The 18,421-nt window shown below is 41.1% G+C and overlaps 1 protein-coding gene and 1 long non-coding RNA gene across 6 annotated transcripts in view; one reads left to right on the top strand and one right to left on the bottom strand.

Annotated features, from left to right (window-relative positions):
* LOC132005366 (zinc finger protein 573) overlaps positions 1 to 18,421 on the bottom strand; it is a 67,249-nt gene that overhangs the window by 29,057 nt on the left and 19,771 nt on the right. For 3 of the 5 annotated variants that reach the window (XM_059382411.1, XM_059382410.1, XM_059382408.1), the window contains exon 1: positions 2,579 to 2,646. The exons of 1 other annotated variant lie outside the window; for it this stretch is intronic. The gene's annotated coding sequence lies outside the window, so the exon portion shown is untranslated. Of the gene's footprint in view, positions 1 to 2,578; positions 2,647 to 18,421 lie in introns of those variants that run through there. One more of the 5 variants, XM_059382409.1, reaches the window with a different exon arrangement.
* Positions 2,710 to 17,702, top strand: LOC132005367 (uncharacterized). Its single transcript, XR_009400781.1, has 2 exons — positions 2,710 to 2,935; positions 15,019 to 17,702. It is a non-coding gene; the product is annotated as an uncharacterized LOC132005367 (long non-coding RNA).

The following is an 18,421-nucleotide window of genomic DNA, read 5'->3' on the forward strand; positions in this document are numbered from 1 at the left end:
TTAAGAAAAATCTAACTCTGAAAGACTGTCTATTTGATACTTGCTGCCCTGGTAATTAATTTAATGGTTACTTCTATTATTTAAAAGATGTAAATATCTGAAAAGTTTTTCAAACCAGAAATTGTCACTTCTCTCTTCCACTCACATGCACATATAATAAAACTCATGGACTCTTTTTTCAAACTCAGATTCTTATTTCTTTATGGTTTGACTCTTAGACTTAATTAATACGATCATACTCTTCAAAACAATACACATATGCTAAAGGGAAAAAATATTAATAGCTTATCTCTGGGTGGTAGGAATAAGAGTATTTTATATTTATCAGAAGTTCCTTAGGGTACTGCACGTTTTACAACACACCTTCATTAATGCCATCACCACAATATAAGGTATTTCAAAATATTTCAAAGACATTTCAACATATGACAAATGTTAAAATAGAGCCTGGCTCAGTCAGTTGAGCAACTGACTCTTGATTTCAGCTCTGGTCCTGATCCCAAGTCGTAAGATCAACGCTTGGGTAGGGCACTGCCATCAATGTGGAATCTGCTTGAGATTCTCTCTCTCATTCTCTCAATAAATAAATAAACCCTTAAAAAAAAAAGCATAAAGAAAAAATAAAGAACAGGTTGTTCATTCTTGTATTTATGAAACCTGAACTCTATGCATGATGTGAGAAAGTATTAAAGGGAAACAAATTACACCTACAATCTTTGGATATCCTTTGGTTATAGCTACCCAACACTTTCATTACCAAGATCCTACTGAAAATGAACACAATTCAAGTAAGTGGTACTTGCAGATTGTATCACAGAATGTAATAAAGGTACAAGAGCATTTGGTACACAACAGATGCTTGATAAATGTAGCTACACCACTACTCTTCCTCAATAAACAGTTAAATTGAAAACTGAATAATTGAAAAACTTCTCATAGTAATACCTTCTTAAGTGAGATCTGTATATAATTAAACTTTTTCCAGGGCATTACTGTTGATAGATATGAGTATTACTTAACATTATAGAGTGTACATTTTCCTTAAGTCTAACTCTGTATAAACATAATACTTTTTTTTTAAAAAGATTTATTTTAGAGAGAGAGCATGCACATGATGGGGGAGGGACAGAGGGAAAGGAAGAGAATCCCAAGCAGACTCCCTGCTGAGTGGGGAGCTGTACTAGGGGCTCCACTTTAGCATTCCCAGATCATGACCTGAGCCAAAACCAAGAGTTGGGACACTTAACCAAAGGAGCCACCCAGGTGCCCCTGTATAAACATTATCTTATCAGCTGCATAATATTCAACCATATGGGTTAATCGTTAAACATTTCCATAACACTGAACATTAATTTTTCACATCATCAAAAACAGGAAAATGTCCTTGATTCTAGACCCCCAAAATCTGAATCTTTTTGGGTTCTAACAGAATACACAAAAGGGGGCCCCTGGGTGGCTCAGTGGGTTAAGCTTCTGCCTTCGGCTCAGGTCATGATCCCAGGGTACTGGGATCGAGCCCAGCATCGGGCTCTCTGCTCGGCAGGGAGCCTGCTTCCTCCTCTCTCTCTCTTTCTCTCTGCCTACTTGTGATCTCTGTCAAATAAATAAATAAAATCTTAAAAAAAAAAAAAAAAGAATACACAGGAGGATGTGAATGGCAACCCAATGAACACGAGAATGTTAACGAGGTTTACCGTAATAGTACCCAACATCCACTGGGAAGAAAGCAGATCGGGATTACGACATTTCAAAGGAAAGCATACCCTAAAACCAATAATTTTATGAAAGAAAAACTAGCCCAAACACTGATTTGGGGGGGATGTAACAATTTCCCTTATCAGGTTCCTTCTTTCGGGGAATGGCAGGACCAGGTAGGGAGTTATAGGACGCCGGGTTTTTCTTGGAGCACAGAATGACTTCGTTGTACAACATTCCTAGGTCCACGCCCGCCCTGGTCACACAGATAGATGGAAGTAGGGCAGCGTGTAATCTGTGTAAGGTTTACAGCAAGTTCCTGCGGTCAGATCTCTGGGAACGCCGTGGTTCTGAGAAACGTGGCTGCTCCTCAGAGCTCCCAAGTAAGGAATTTCCAAGGCGTTCCCAACCTCCAACTTCGTTTTTAAAAGCCGTTCCTCTGTGGCAGCCACAAGTAGCTGAAAGGAGAGAAGACGAAGGACGCAGCAGGGAATCCAGAGCCAGGGACAATGACACAACAGAGCCACAGCAATCGCCGCACAGGTAAAAGACATGCAACCAAATGCATATTACATGGGCACATGTCTCACGCGCACTTGTCTCACCCTCATTTCACAGTCGCACCACACCCAACTGTAACGGAGGCACATCTCGGCGCGCGCGCGCGCTTCTCGCCCCCTCCCCATCAGTCTCTACCGACACCCAACACCCTCCTCTGTGGTGCTGGAACCACAGGACCGAGATCGCGGTAACAACTGGTCGCCCCTACTACCGGCTTCCACGCTTTGAACGCTTCTTCCCCCACCCCCGATCAACTTGGTTGTCCAAAGCCCAGCCTATCGACACCCTGCGCGGCTTACATCCTGAGATGAATTCAACTCACCGTGCGCAGCGCGAGAACAGCGCGAAAATGGAAGGTAAGCCAAAGATCCGCCGTGACCGCTGCTCTCTGGGAAATGTAGTTCGAGCTTGAAGGTCCGTGGCCGCGGTGGCTTGTGGGAAAAGTAGCCCGAATCCCAGAAGCCTTTCTAGAGCGCTAGTTGGCCGACATCCTTCCGCGGACACCCGAGAGTTGTCGCTCTGAGGAGTCCGCCACGCGAGGGGTGGTAACGGTGGAGGGGAAACAGAAGAGGGCGCGGTGCGCGCGTCCTGGTGGTCCGGATCAGGCTAGAAGGCAGGGAAGGGCCGTCCCGAACTGGCGGCTGTCCAAAGCCTCAGGCCTGTGGGTGCCAGACGCAAGGTAGGGTCACTGGTGCGGCCCCAGGGCCATGGCGAAGGTTCTGGTGCTGTGTTTCCTAAGGTAGCTAGCTGCAGCCTGGTGATAACATACGGGAGAGTAACTTTTGGTACTGCCGGGAATGGGCTGGTTTTCTCAATACACTGTGTTAGCTACATTTAGTAATGGTAAGTGGGAGTGAAGTAAGATTAACTTAATACTTTACACTAGGATATATTCGACGTTGACTGAATAATTAAATGTGAAAGTGATCTGGTGATAATACTGTATAGGTTTCGTAATAATGGTTTAGGAATAGCGTTCGCAAGCATAACCAAAGAGGGAAGTGTTATAAAGATTTGCATGGATGATTGTCAGACCCCCGACTTAGTAGTTCAGTAGTGTTAGGTCTTCTCGTCTTTTGCCTCCCCATACAGGCTTTAGTATCAGTCTGTCGATATCCACAAAATAACTAACAAGGATTTTGTTTACTATTTTTATGATGAAAGGGTTTTGAATTTTGCTACATAATTTTCTGATCTATTAAGATTGTGGATTTTTTTCTTTTTTTCAGCTCTAACCCTGTTTTTATACAAGAATCCTGTTGATGTAGAAGAGATGTAGGAGTGGTGAAGAATTTTAGGTCTTAGTCTCTGTTTGCCTTCGACCCTGAGCTGTGACCTGCACAAGTTCTTCTCAGGTCCTTCCCTCCCTCACCACCCTAGTTAGGTGACACAGGAGGGCTGGAGGGGGATGGGAATTTCCCTTCCTCAACATTGGTTAGTCTCTGGTAAATTAGTTTCCCTTGAGGACAGGTGGATAACAGACTAAAATATTTCAGAACGGTTATTTTCCCTCTGTGTCACATAAATAAATAAAATCCCCTAAAAGCTTGAGGGGAATTTCTTCTGATCTTCATTCTGAGAAAGTTTGACCTTAGAGGTCAAACTCAAGAAAGTGGGGCCATATAGGAGTTTTTAACTGTCAAGCTGGTCCGCACTCAGTTTCTAGCAGTTCATCAGTTCCTACCAGTCCCTGACTATAGTAACTTTTCCTTCAGGTTCTCTGTGATTTTCTTTGCCTATCTCTCCATTCTCAGACCATTTGTTTACCCTGTGACCTCAATTCTCTGGGGGAAATAAGAATTATTTTCAGTTAGCTTACCCTTTTCCTTGCTGTGAGGACAGTAGTGATCACTTACAAGCTCTTTCCATTTTGGAGCAAAAAAGCACAAGGCCTCCTGATTTTTTAATAGTAACTTCTTTGATATATAACATACATACCTAAAAGCACATATAGCCTAAGTACTGCTGGATGGATTTTCAGAAACTGAACACATCCATTTATTTAACTGCTCTCCAAGTCAAGGAGCAGGACATTACCAGCATCTCAAAGTATGTCTTCATGTTCTCTTCTGTTTTCTTTCTCATTCACCAAGAATGATCACTGCCCATATCTCTTAACAACAAAGATTGGTTTGGCAATGTTTAAATTTTATATCAGTGGAATTACACAGTATATTCTCTTGCGTCTGAATTCTCTTGACCAACATTGTTTGTGTGATTCACTGAATGCATGTTGTTTTATGTAGTTCTGGGTTATTTATTGATGTAGGAAATGTTGGAGTTTGGAGCTGATGGCCAAGAAAGAATTCTTGAGATATCTTCGGTGTAAAAAGATGGTTTTATTAAAGCATGGGGACCCATGGGCAGAAAAAGCTGCACTGGGTTTATGAGGAGTGAATGATTATATGCTTTAAGTTGGGAGGGAGTTAGGGATAGCATAAGTCTCTAAGGAATTTTGGAAGCAAGGTTTCCAGAATTTTTTTTGAAGATTTTATTTATTTATATGACACACAGATCACAACTAGGCAGAGAGGCAGACAGAGAGAGAGGGAAGCAGAGAGCCCGATGTAGGGCTTGATCCCAGGACCCTGAGATCATGACCTGAGCCGAAGGCAGAGGCTTAACCCACTGAGCCACCCAGGTGCCCCAAGGTTTCCAGAATCTTGAGGAGGCTGGCTATTGTTAGGAAAAAGTCATTTATTATTAACTAATAAAATCTTAGTCATAAGACTCTTAAGATGTATATCAGTGGGCCATATGCTATGATGATGATTTCCAGCATATATCTTGGGGGGAGGGTAAGAGGTAAAAGAAGTTACCAAGGGAATTTTTATATGTTAAATAAGACTTACAGGATTCTGGGGCGTTGGACTAAGATTGCCTTTTGCCCTTAGCAAAGTGTCAACATCGAGGCAGCTGAGCTCTTAGAGGAAGATCACTCAACCTGTTTCAAGGTCTTGTCAATGGACTGTAGGCAGTAAGAAATTTAACTTTTTCTTTTGCCTTTGCTTCCCACGTCATTTATTACTCATTTTTGTGTGAAAATGCTACATTTATTTTTCCTTGTATAAATATGCCACACTTACTTTTGCATTTCCGTCAGATGAACAGAGAGAGAGTGAGAGAGAACACAAGTTAGGAATGAAAATTGGGTCGCTCTGAATCCTGAAGACATTAAAAAGATAATGAAAGGATTTCATACAGAGTTTATACCAATACATTTGAAAACTTATATGAAACAGACAAATTCCTAGTAATACACAGTAAATCAGCTTTGCTGGGGGAGAACAGGCAATGTGAAGCGTCATACACCTAGTAATGAAATTGAATCCATTACTATAAGCCTTTACGATAGTTCAATCTCATGTGACTTCATTCTACCAATGATTTAAGGAGAAAACCCCACTCATACAGTCTCAAGAGAATTGATAAATGTTGGAACACACTCCAATTTATTTTATGAAGTGAAGCAAATATGGATACTGAAACTTTATAAGGACATGCAGGAGAAAGGAAATTTATAGGTCTCTCTCTGATGAGAACAAATATACAAAACAATATAATAATAAATTAAATCTTGCAGTATATGAAAAGGAAAATATGACTTAATTTGAAATATTGTCAGAATGCAAGTAGGTTTAACATTTGAAAATCAGTGTAATTTACATTACTATAATGAAGTAGAATCATCATATATTCTCACATGAATAGATGAAGAAAAGACATTTCGTAGAATTTATCTTTCAGCAAAGACAAAATGGGAACTTCCCTCAGTCACATAAAGGTATGTATAAAGTTCCTAGAGAAAACAGCCTTCTTAATGGTGAAACCTTTCCGTTGGTATCTAAGAATGAGACAAAGATATTTTTCTTAATAGAATCTTTTTTAAAAAAAAATTGACACACAGAGGTCACAAGTAGGCAGAGAAGCAGGCAGAGAGAGAGGAGGGGGAAGCAGGCTACCCGATGAGCAGAGAGTGGGGCCTCCATCCCAGGACCCTGAGATCATGACCTGAGCTGAAGGCAGAGGCTTTAACCCATTGAGCCACCCAGGAGTCCGAGACAAAGATACTTGTTATCAAAATTTGTTATTTTAATTGAGATTCTTACTAATTCAGTAGGGCAAGAAAAAAAGGTGCAGTGATTTGAAAGAAGTGTCATTATTTACAGATACGATGGTGTTCATAGAAAATCCTAAAGAATATATAACTTATCAATTCTTTTTTCCTCCATCTTTTTTCATTATTTCCCCCAGAAGCCTTTTAAGATATTTTGCCCCTGATCATTAGCCCTATCCCTAGGAAATATAACAGATACGTATCTTTGTATGTACTATGCTGTTTTGAAGGGCCACAAATGAGAAGCCATCTTAAGATTTTTTTCTAATCCTCCAAGAACCAATTTTTGCCCCGTTAGGAGTATTGTCACACTGTTGGGAATGCATGAAATAATAATTATCAGACAAGACTGACTGATAGCCTTCTACAATTAAATAATCAACTTTTCACCTGAGGGCAGGTCCTAGGCAGTGCCATATAAGTCAGCTAAAAATCAGGAGTTATAACCAGTTTCAAGAACTACGGGCTGTCCTTTAGCAGGACTGCAATAGCAGGAAAATAGGGGGGGGGGGGGAAGGGAAAGAACTCTTCAAAGGAGAAAGAGCAGGGCAGTTAGATTGACTCCTGAATGACTCCTGAACTATGTATGTGTGGGGCTGACTTTTTATAGCTCAGCTAATACTAAAAGAGAATTCAGATTCTTATGCTAAGGAGAGAGTTTGAGTTCAAGTCCCACAAAATTGTACAAGCAAATATAATCATCCTTCAGATGATTATAGCAAAATCCAGTCTTTAAAACGTCATTTACAATGTCAAGGATATAATGCAAAATTGTGACATAAAATTTAAGTCTGAACAACATCATAAAATAAGATGTTGCCCATACTTAAAGGAAAAGGAAATTGTTGGAGACCAACCCCAAAAGGCCCAGTTGGTAGAATTAGCAGATTCATGCTAAATTACAGAGTGTTTAAAGGCTTTTTAAAACACCCATTGTATTTATGCTCAAGGATGTAAAATATGCTTATAATGAATGAACAGATATGGTAGAAAGAGAATGTATTAAAAAGAACCTAATAAATCTCTAGAGCAAAAAATAGCATATTTGAAAATATATCATTGAATGGGCTTGCCAGCAGATAGGCTTTGCCAGGAAAAGACAAAAGAAAGTCAGTGAACTTATGGATCAATATAAATTGTCTAAACTGAAGAACAGAGAAAAAAGATATTTTTTAAAAGAGAATACTTCCTCAGTTACCTGTAGGATAATGTAAAAAATTTTTGAAGTAATAATAGGTGAATTTTTAGAGATCTGTATGAAAATTATTAAGAGGTGAGAACACAAATTTTATAGATTCAAGAATCCCCAAGAAACCCAAGTGGAAAAAAAAATGCCTAGGTTTATCATAGTCAAACTACTGAAAACTAAGGACAAATACAGGTGAAAGGGTAATCATTGGGGGAAAAGTGTATTCCCCCTTTTTGCGAATGTGAGAAAATATAAGCAAAGAAAAGCACACAAAGCGTAGGTGGTTATAAGTTAGGATCCAACCTGAAAAGATACCACATTTTCCCCTATAACTCAGATCTTTCCAGCATAGGCCTTAGGACTTTGAGGGGGGATTTCAGATGTTTGAAAGGTGTTGACTCCTCACTGATGTACTGGGGTATTAAGTTCTTACTCCTGTGATTGTGATTTCATCCACTGAGAGATATCCTTTTGTTCCTCCCGGTCCCTCATAGTTTCTCATGGCTCATTCCTTAGCTCTGAAGAGATTGTCTGACTTAGAAAGCTCTGCTTATGAGTAAAAAAAAAAAATAGTATATGGTATAGGTATTCTAGAAGTCCAGTCCAGTTCCTCAGCAGGGAAGCCCTGATTGGAAGGGCAAACAATGTGATGGTTTGAAGGACAGAGAAGACAAAATCTAACTGCTCCCCTATCAACAAGGAGTAGAAATTAAATAACCAGAACTGTATATGAAAGGAGGCAATGATTTCAGAGGGCAAATTCTAAATTACTTGCCGGAAGATAACCTTACACAGAGAGACCAGTTGCTATATTTCTCTAACAGCACATCTCTAGAAATTCTTCTGATTGAGACCTGAAACCATAAAACTCCCTAAATAAAACATAGGTGGTAATCTCTTAGACATCAATGTTAGCAACATATTTAGGAATATGTCCTCAGGCAAGGGAAATGAAAGTAAAATAAACTACTATTAAGACTACACCAAAATAAAAAGCTTTGCACAGCAAAAGAACCATCAACAAAACAAAAAGGCAACCCAGTGATTGGGAGAAGATATTTGCAAGTGATATATCTGATAAAGGGTTAATATCTAGAATATATAATGAAGTTATATAGTTCACCAAAAACCAATCTGATTAAAAAATAGGCAGAGGACCTGAATAGACATTTTTTTCCAAAGAAGACAAATAGATGGCTAATAGACACATGAAAAGATGTTCAACAGCAGTAATCATCAGGGGAATGTGACTGAAAACTACAATGAGGTGTCACCTCATACTAGTCAGAATGTTTGTATCAAGAAGACAAGAAATAACAAGTGTTGGGGAGGATGTCAAGAAAAGGGAACCCTTATTGGTGGGAATGTAAATTGGTGCAACCACTGTGGAAAACAATACAGAATTTCCTAAAAAAATTAAAAATACCAATACCACGTTACCCAGTAATTCCATTACTGGGTATTTAGGCAAAGAATATGAAAACACTAATTCAAAAAGATGTATGTACCCCTATGTTTATTGCAGCATGCTTTACAGTAGCCAAGATATAGAAGCAGCCCAAGTATTCACTGATGGATGAATGGCTGAAGAAGAGGTGGTATGGATATGTATACAATGGAATATTACTCAGCCATACAAAAGAAAAAGATCTTGTCATTTGCAACATGAATGGATCTAGAGGGTATGATATTAAGGGAAATAAGTCAGAGAAAGACAGATTCCATGTGATTTCACTTACATGTAGAATCTAAAAAAAAACAACCAACCAACCAACCAGATTTTTAAACACAGAGAACAGACTGGTGGCTGCCAGAAGGGGGTTGGGGGGGTGAAATAGAATGTAAAATGAATAAGGCACACAGATAAGAAGTGCAGCTTAGGGAATAGTCAGTAATATTGTAACAATGTGTGGTGACAGATGGTGACTGCACTTGTGGTAAGTACAGAGTGATGTGTAGAATTGTCGAATCAATATGTTGTATACCTGAAACTAATATTGTTAGGGTCCGTGATCAAAGGAACGAGACTGATACAAAGCGAAGGTCAAACAAAACTTTATTTCACGCCAAGCATCAAGAATCAAACTGACCGGTCAGGGCTATCTCTTACGAAAAGGCAAGGACAATGATCCCGACAAGGTCACTCCCAAGAAGGCCGCTCCAGATGAGGCTGCTCTAGATGAGGCTGCTCTGCAGATGAGGCCGCTCCATGATCGGAGCCACTCCCAAGAAGAGTTCACTCCCATGATGAAGCCGCTGCTCTATGAGGTTGCTCCCCAGACAAGGCCGCTCCCAAGAAGAGGCCATTCTGGACAAGACCGCTTCCAGAGGCCATTCTGGACAAGACCGCTTCCCGGACGAGGCTGCTCCCGACGACAAAGAGGCAATGATGACAGCGACGATGACAAGGACGACAACCCGGATGACACAGACTCTGCTCCCCACGATGCTACTCTGACAAGGTTGCCACCCAGAGGAAGCCACTGCTGCGGACAAGGCCGCTCGTGGCTCGGGGTGGCAAGGCATTTTGCGGCAAGGCTGCTGGTGGCTAGGGGCCGTTGGCATCTCTGGGCCACTGGCGTCTCGGGACCGCTGGCATCCAGGGGCTGCAGGCATCAGGACCGCTGACTGCTGGGCCGCTGGACCACTGGAGTCTCAGGGCCGCAGGCATCGAGGGACCACTGACAGCTGGACCGCTGGTGTCTGGGCTGCTCGGGGCTGCTGGAAGCTGCAGGCAGCGGCTGGGTGCCCCGGAGGCAGGACCGCGGGAGGCGGGGCGCAGGGACCGCCAGTGGTGGGACCGCTTGCAGCGGTTATTGCTCTTACAAGAGCTGTTATAGCTCCTCCACTCCACCGATTCTTTGCTCCCGTCGACTCTTCTGCTCCAGCGCAGCTCTCCTCCTGCTCCCACGCAGCTCTCTCTCCCCCTGCTAGCCTCGCAGCAACCTTTATGTGGTTGGTTGAGTCCCACCCCTATACAGGTGGCCAATCGGATCTCAATCCACCCTAGTGGATATACACATGCTGCACCGATTGGACATCTCCACCTGGCCTGCCCCACCCCTACATCGGGGTTCACAAGCAAGTTCCTCTGGGAGCGGCAAGCCCTTACAATATAATGTGTGGTAATTATACCTCAATAAAAAATTCTTCTGATTAGATAAACTCCAGTTTATCACTGACTAAGTGATTCCTCATAGATTATGTCCCTTCTAGGGAGGATTTGGAAGTGTTGGGAACATGTTTTGATTTGTTACAGTGACAAAAAGGTGCTAATAGAATTTATTATCCAAGAACCATCTACGTGAGGTAAAATAAGTTAAAATGACTCTTAGTTTGTGTGTAGGGCAGGTAGAGGAGGAGTCTTTGATGGTTAAGATTAGCTGATGATGTTGGTAATCAGCAGTGCTAGAAGGAGACAGTCACTATGGATTGTAGTCATTCTGTTGAAGGCCTGACATGTGGACTTTCAGGAAGAGGAGGTAAGCTTCCCAGGCCTCAACTAGCTGCTCTAATTTAAAGCTGAATGTCCTGTTTTTGTTGTTGTTGGAGGTAAGCTTCCCAGGCCTCAACTAGCTGCTTTAATTTAAAGCTGACTGTCCTGTTTTTGTTGTTGTTGTTGTTGTTTGTTTGTTTGTTTTTTAAGATGATGTTTTGGGTAGCTTGTTACATAGAAATAAACAGTCAGCAATGCATTATAAACATGCCATTTTCCAGGATGTAATGGAACATAGCATGGGTTCTCAGAATTGGTATTAATTATAGTCATATCTTCTTAAGTAATTCTCCTCCCAACATGGACCTGGAACTCATGATCCTGAGATCAGGCGTTGCACGCTCTACTAACTGAGCCAGCCAGGCCCCCCGATCATAGTCATAACCTTAATATAATTCAAATGATTGTATTAAAGTACTGCCTTCATTGTCCTGTTTCACAGATGGAAGCAGAACACCAGTTATTGTTTTAATAGCAATGCCTATTATAATAAATATTAAAATAGTACAGTCATCACTATAGGAGTAATCTAATTGAGCTCATTTCACAAAGGGGGAAAATCTTCACCTCTAGAGGTGGCACTATCATTGTGTTAATATAGTACAAACATCAGTGGCCTGAAGGTGTCTGAAAGAAGGGATATAGGCTTTTTAAGCATCAGTTTGTATTATTCACTATATATAATTCATGATATATATAATAATTAGGCATAGTGTAATAATATAAATGTATATTTAAATATAAATGATAGACATTTAATATAAATTAATTATACTTCAATAATAGCATCAGTATATTTATGGAATTAAGTAAAATGGTTAATAACTGGTATGGTATTGTGTATGGTATGGTATGATATATGGCATGGTAAGTGGGATGTGGTGTGGTAGGGTATAATATAGATAATAGTCACACCAGCGCCAGTACCCCAACTGATGGCTGAGGGTGGAGGGCTTAGCCTATTCTGCTATTAGGGCAAGTGCCCATGGCAATCCGGTTTTAACTGGACTTTGCCATAGGGTCAGCAGCTGCCACATTGTGTTATATTTATTGTCCAGAGAGGTACCTGGAGATGGGAAGCCTCAGCCCTGCCACCTTCCTCTTGTCCCCAAGGTTTCATATCCGCTGGTGGTTCTTCTGGTGGAGGCAGGGCAGACCATATGGCATGATGGGATACATAAATGCTGGCGTGAATGCTGACAGCATGGCCCCTGCCTGTCGGTCTCTGCTGTTGTCCTTCCCCATTCTACATGGCTTGCCCATTGCCACCAGGAAGTTGAGCCTTGACCTTGAGGACGCTGGGGGAAGGATATAGGTCAGATATACTGGGAAGAGTAAGAATGAGGTAGTTGAGGTTGGGTGAGGAAGGGTTAGGGCTTAGGGTGAGGTGTGGGAAGGTGCGGGAAGGTACATTAAATCTTGAATTAGAGGACAGGTAACCAACCTACCCTTCCTCCCTCACTGCCTCCCCCCCAATAGCCATGATTTTAGCTCATTTGGTGTAGGGCACTTGGTCAACCTTGGTGCTAATACTATCATTCATTCTTCTATTTAGCAAACTTAAACAGAGGGATGCCTGGGTGGCTCAGTTGGTTGAGCATCTGACTCTTGGTTTCATCTTATGATGTGGTGGATCATGGGATTGAGCCCCACCTCAGGTTCCATGCTCAGCAGGGAGTCTGCTTGAAGAGTTTCTCTTTGCTCCTCCCCCAACTGAAGCAAGCTCTCTCCCTCTCAAATGAATGAACAGATCTTTAAAAAAACCTTATACAGAGTATCTACTTCATCCAATGCTGTACTGGGTGCCTTGGATACAGTAGGAATATGACAAAGTCTGGGCATCATGAGGTTGAAAGTCCAGTGGGGAGGGGTGAACAAAAAACCCATTTGGTATCAGGTCAGATGGTGGTACTTGCAACACAAGTATAGTACAAAACACAAAGTGATCACAAGAAGTATTACTTCACATAAAATCGTTGAGGGATGGTGTCAGGGGGTTCTCACTGGGGAAGCAGAGTACTCTCAGAGAACACAGCTGGGCAAAGTGGAGCAAGCTTCCTTGATGTTAAGAAAAGCCAGTGCTGAGCTGTTGACAATAAAAATACAGACCAGCTACAACTGCAGGCTCTTAAGACCATAATATGCTCCCTTTTATTATAGTTACAATTCTGTGCTATAAACATTAAATGTAAACATGTAAAAATGCAAATAACTTAAGTATTATGTGAAAGTTTGGTAGATTATAAAAATGACATAATTCAATAATCATACAATACATATTATATATCATAAAATAAATTTTATTATAAGGAATATACAATAAATATTGCTATATATTGTAAATATACATTACTATAGTATGTAATGATATGCACATAAAAATTATACAAACCTATTTATATTTATAATCTAATATCTAATAATCTTTTATCAAATATAATTTAAATTATCACATGGTGAAACATAATACTTTTGAGATTCATCACCATTATAGCTTGTGTCAATAAATCATTCCCTTTTATGGGTAAGTAGTATCCCACTGTATAGATGTCCTACAATTTGTTGAATTATTCACCCACTGATGATATTTGGGTTGTTCCCAATCTTTTGGCAATTGAATACAGTTGGGTTTTTTTTTTTTTAATTTTATTTACTTGACAGAGATAGAGCACAAGTAGGCAGAGCGGCAGGCAGAGGGAGGAGAAGCAGGCTCTCCACTGAGCAGGGAGCCCAATATGGGGCTCGATCCCAGGACCCTGGAATCATGACTTTTTTTTTTTTTTTTTAAGATTTTATTTATTTATTTTACACAGAGAGAACACAAGTAGGCAGAGAGGCAGGCAGAGAGAGAGAGGAGGAAGCAGACTCCCCGCTGAGCAGAGAGCCCGATGCGGGACTCGATCCCAGGACCCTGAGATCATGACCTGAGCCGAAGGCAGTGGCTTAACCCACTGAGCCACCCAGGCGCCCCTGGAATCATGACTTAAGGCAGCTGCTTAACTGAGCCACCCAGGAGCCCCTGAATATAGTCTCTGTGAACATTTCAGTCCACATGTAATTTTTTACTTCTATATGTTAAGTACTGAGGAGTGAGTTTTCTGGGTCATAAGGTTAATATATGGTTAATTTTATAAGAACTTACCAAATTTTGGTTCAGAGTAGATAAACTACTTTCCCTTTCCAGCAGCAATGCATGAAAGTTTCTATTGCTTTGCATCCTTGACGACTTTTGGTACTATTTAAAAATTTTTTTCAAGCCATTCTAGTGTGTCGTGGTATCTCATCATGGTCTTAATTTGCATCTTCCTAATGATGTTGAGCATCTTCTCATACCTTATTTTCCATCTGTATCTCATACAACCATGAGGATGAATCACAAATATTCATAAAATGAGATGTCAGACTCAAAAGGAGATACAAACGTATGTATTTATCTATATATGGATACACATATATTTTTATACCATGGTAGAAAAAAGAAAAACTATAGAGACAAGAAACAGATCAAATTAGTGACTGCAAGAGGCTGGAAATAGGAGAGAAACTGCCCAAAAAGGGATAGGAAGGAATTTGGGGGAGTGAAGGAAATGTTCTCTATCTTGATTATGATGATTACATAAATACATGCATTTATCAAAATTAAGAATTGTACACTAAAAAGGGTGAATATTATCTTATATAAATACCTCAGTAAATTTGACTTTAAAAATACCTCAGTACTACAGTATCATAATACATATAAAAGAGAAATAACTGAAAGTAACTTACAATAAAATAACATTTCCCTCTGTGAGGTTTGGGCACAGCCAAGCAGATGTTGATCCAATGCTTGTGTCAATATATAACTAGTAATGTTATTAAAAATAACAGGATACCCTCATTGGTCTCCACTAGCCCTGCTCCTTTAATAAGCCCTGACTTACATTAAGTTACTTCATTCTCCACAATTCTATTTTATAGGTGAGGCGATTGAGGCCCAGGGGGGAAGTTTGCTGGGTTGGCCCAGAATCCCTCAGCGGGTAAGTGCTGGAAGCAGGATTTGGATCCACATCCATAGCTCTGTTTATTCTAGTTGCATCACGGGAAGATCAGCTTGTGATCTCCTGACACCCTTAGATCCTCTCTAGCCCCCTCTGGGCCATTAATTCCCCAGAGGGATATATGAAGCTAGGATCTCATCCTCAACCCTTTTCCTGTCCATGCAAACAGTGGGGATATGGAGAAGTAATGCTGGAGAACTTGCAGTAGCCACTCAGGGCCCTCATGAAGCAATGGGGAATCAGCATTATGTTAGTGGGGACCAACAGGGGAAAAGCAAATACTACCAGGATTTAATGGAGGGGTCATAGATACTGTGTTTCTGGGTAATGGACATCAGTAGATTTTTTGCTGGTTTTCAGTGGAGGTCCTACAGAGAGAGGGGATAGCGGAGGCTCCAAAATGCAGATGAAAATGTGGTTTGTGGTGATTTATCAGTCACTGCCCTTACTTGTGGCAATCATTACAGACACTGGTAGGTGGGGAAGAGGGAAATAGTCACCTTTGTTGTGATGGACAAGTAATGGAGGGAGATCACAAACCATCCTACTAGTAGTACAGAGAAAGTATCAGAAGATAGTGTTAATAGTTGGATGGTCGGGGTGGTATATCACAGGTCCCTATTCTGAGGACCTGTAGAATAAGTGGCCATCCGTAACCACTTTCATGAAAGTAGGAATAAATGGGGAGTATAGAGGTTACTAGACTTTGTCACATATGAAGTAACAGACATTATGCTGGAGGTAATTTTGGAGGAGGTAAAAAGAAAATCTCCAGACGCTATTTCCTGGAATTAAAGAGGGATGATAAACACAGTAGTGGAGGAAAAGAGGGATAATGGATGTCCAGATGCTGTGCTGGGGTAGGATAAGAGGGTCTCCAGATACTATCTTGAGGGCTCAGTAAACACTGTCCTACGTTGAGGCAGAACTGTGGGTTGCAAGACTTAGAGAAGCCCCAGATAACAGTACGGGATGAGTTAAAGTGAGTTAACAGTGGGTTGTCCCCCATACATTGTTCAAAGAGAAAGGCATATCGTAGATCATCAGATATTGTGAAAGGGTAAGGTGAAGGGAAGCTAAAGATGAATCAGACACTGATCTAAGGTGAAGTAACATGATGTGTCACTAAGCACTATGAAATCTAGGTAAGGAGGTTAAAGGGCTTTCCCCCTTGACCAGGTTTTTATCCCGATCCTCAGTCACTATGCTGTTCACAAAGGCAAGAGCATCTCTACACAACCCCACTACTTCCCACTCCCAGTTGTTACCAGTGCACTGACCTGGAGGAACCATTCTGCTGGTTCAGTTTGGCTGCCCAGAAGCTAAGTGTTCAATCAGACCCTCTGCCTGCATTTGAGAGGCCACTGCTGCCAGTCTTGGGTTGGACACCTAACTTCCAAGGATGGTCTGCCCTTTGGCTTTCAGCCCCTTCATACTATTAGCTTTGGGCCTGTCAGAGCACGAGGAGTAGGTATGCAGTAAGGGTCTGGGGTGGGGTAAGGTTGTGCATTCTAGGACAAAGTGAGGCTCTTCTGCAATGATTTTGGAGCTCACTGTGAGCTTTCTGAAACACGGTAAGAAATCTCGGAACACCCAAGCATCTATGTGGGAATTCCACCGTATAGGTTTTCCCTTCTTTAAAGTGGCTGTCATCAGGCCAAAAGGTTTAAGGTGATGTTTCAGTTTTAGGGCCAGGAAGGAGGCACAGCCCAGGTAAAAGCTAGAGATGAAAAAGCCTGGTATTTTAGACAAGTTGGTTCTCCCCAGTGGAGTATCCTACACCACAATATAGAAAAGATCAAAGGGAAGCTATGATGAATAGGGTTGTAACTCCACAATGTGCATTTATTTATGTAATGCTTGTTGTCATCAGGCACAGGTCAAGGCTCATGGTGGAGAACAAACAGGGAAAAACTTTCTAGTTTGGGAATCACAGACAAGTAAAATATACAGGGTATCATGACAATAAGTGCTATGGAGAAGGAAGGAGGATAGAGGGGAAGGGACCCAAATTTTAAACCAGTCAGCCTCTGTGAAAAGGTACCACTGGAAGGTATGAAGGAGCTAACCAAATGGATATAATGAACCTTGTTCTTCAGAGTGCAAAGGCCCTGAGGCAGGACCCGAACTGATGTGTTTGAGGCACATGGGGAGAAGGTGCTTGTGGAGCCCATGGCATGAAGATGGACACAGAGAAGACATGAACAAATGTTGAGGTTTTTAAAATATGAGTTACTGACTTGTTATTATAAATGTCAGCTCTAAGGAAGGCAAATTAGCTGGAAGAACTATGAGGAACTATGAGGAAGACTGGATGAAAAGTTGACCAAAATGACCCAAAAATTCTACCTCAGAAGCTTTCTGAGGGTAGTGGAAGTTCACAAAACACTATGCTGGGAGCTAAATGAGATCATGGCAGTCAGCAGACAGAGTGTCTAATGCACTTATGGGTGTCAGAAGATGATGTGCTAAGGATTCATAAGGGTCAAAGACACATCACTGGTAGATGCTAAAGGGTGTTACAAGTCATGATGCTAGAGGATAATGAGTCAACATATGCTCTTGAGGTTTGTGTCCTTATACATAAAGAACTTTTTTTACTGAGTTATCTCTTTCTTGATGGAAATACTCAATGGGGGTTGGATACACACAACCATGTTAGATTCAACAGAAGAATGAAAACACACCTGAAACTGTTAGACAGTGTGTTCTGCAGCAAATATCTCACAGAACTTAGGGTTTGTCACTATTGTATATATTATGTTGTTCTACCATTCAACTTGTTGGCACTTTACCTATTCCACAGTAAACAGGGTTATCATTAAGACAACATAACATAAACTTTCCTCTGCAGAATTTGGTAACAGTGTTCCATCATATATATATATTTAAGTAGGCTCCATGCCCAGTGCAGAGCCCAATGCAGGGCTCAAACTCACAACCATGAGATCAAGACCTGAGCTGAGAGCAAGAACCCGATGCTCAAACAACTGAACCACCCAGGTGCCCCGTTCTATCCTATTTTTCAGGAGAAGCCTTCTTCTAATCTGCCAAATTGACAAAAATTACTTTTCTTCCTGTATGAATGCCTCAAGGCTTAATGAAGATGGTGACAATGTGTGAAGGACCCCCTTCATTCAGGGCCCTCTTTGATATAGTAATGTGTGACATTTTGATGGGGTATTTCTACTTATGATAATGTGTGTATTTTTCTGAAAAAATTCAATGATGTACAATCAGACCTGATCTCACTGAGGTTTTCTCATACTGTTCCTCTCAAGTGTGAATACTCTGATGGACACTGAGCACAGATTTCTGGACGA

Source organism: Mustela nigripes, chromosome 17 (assembly GCF_022355385.1).
Source record: "Mustela nigripes isolate SB6536 chromosome 17, MUSNIG.SB6536, whole genome shotgun sequence".
In the NCBI taxonomy this organism is placed as follows: domain Eukaryota; kingdom Metazoa; phylum Chordata; class Mammalia; order Carnivora; family Mustelidae; genus Mustela; species Mustela nigripes.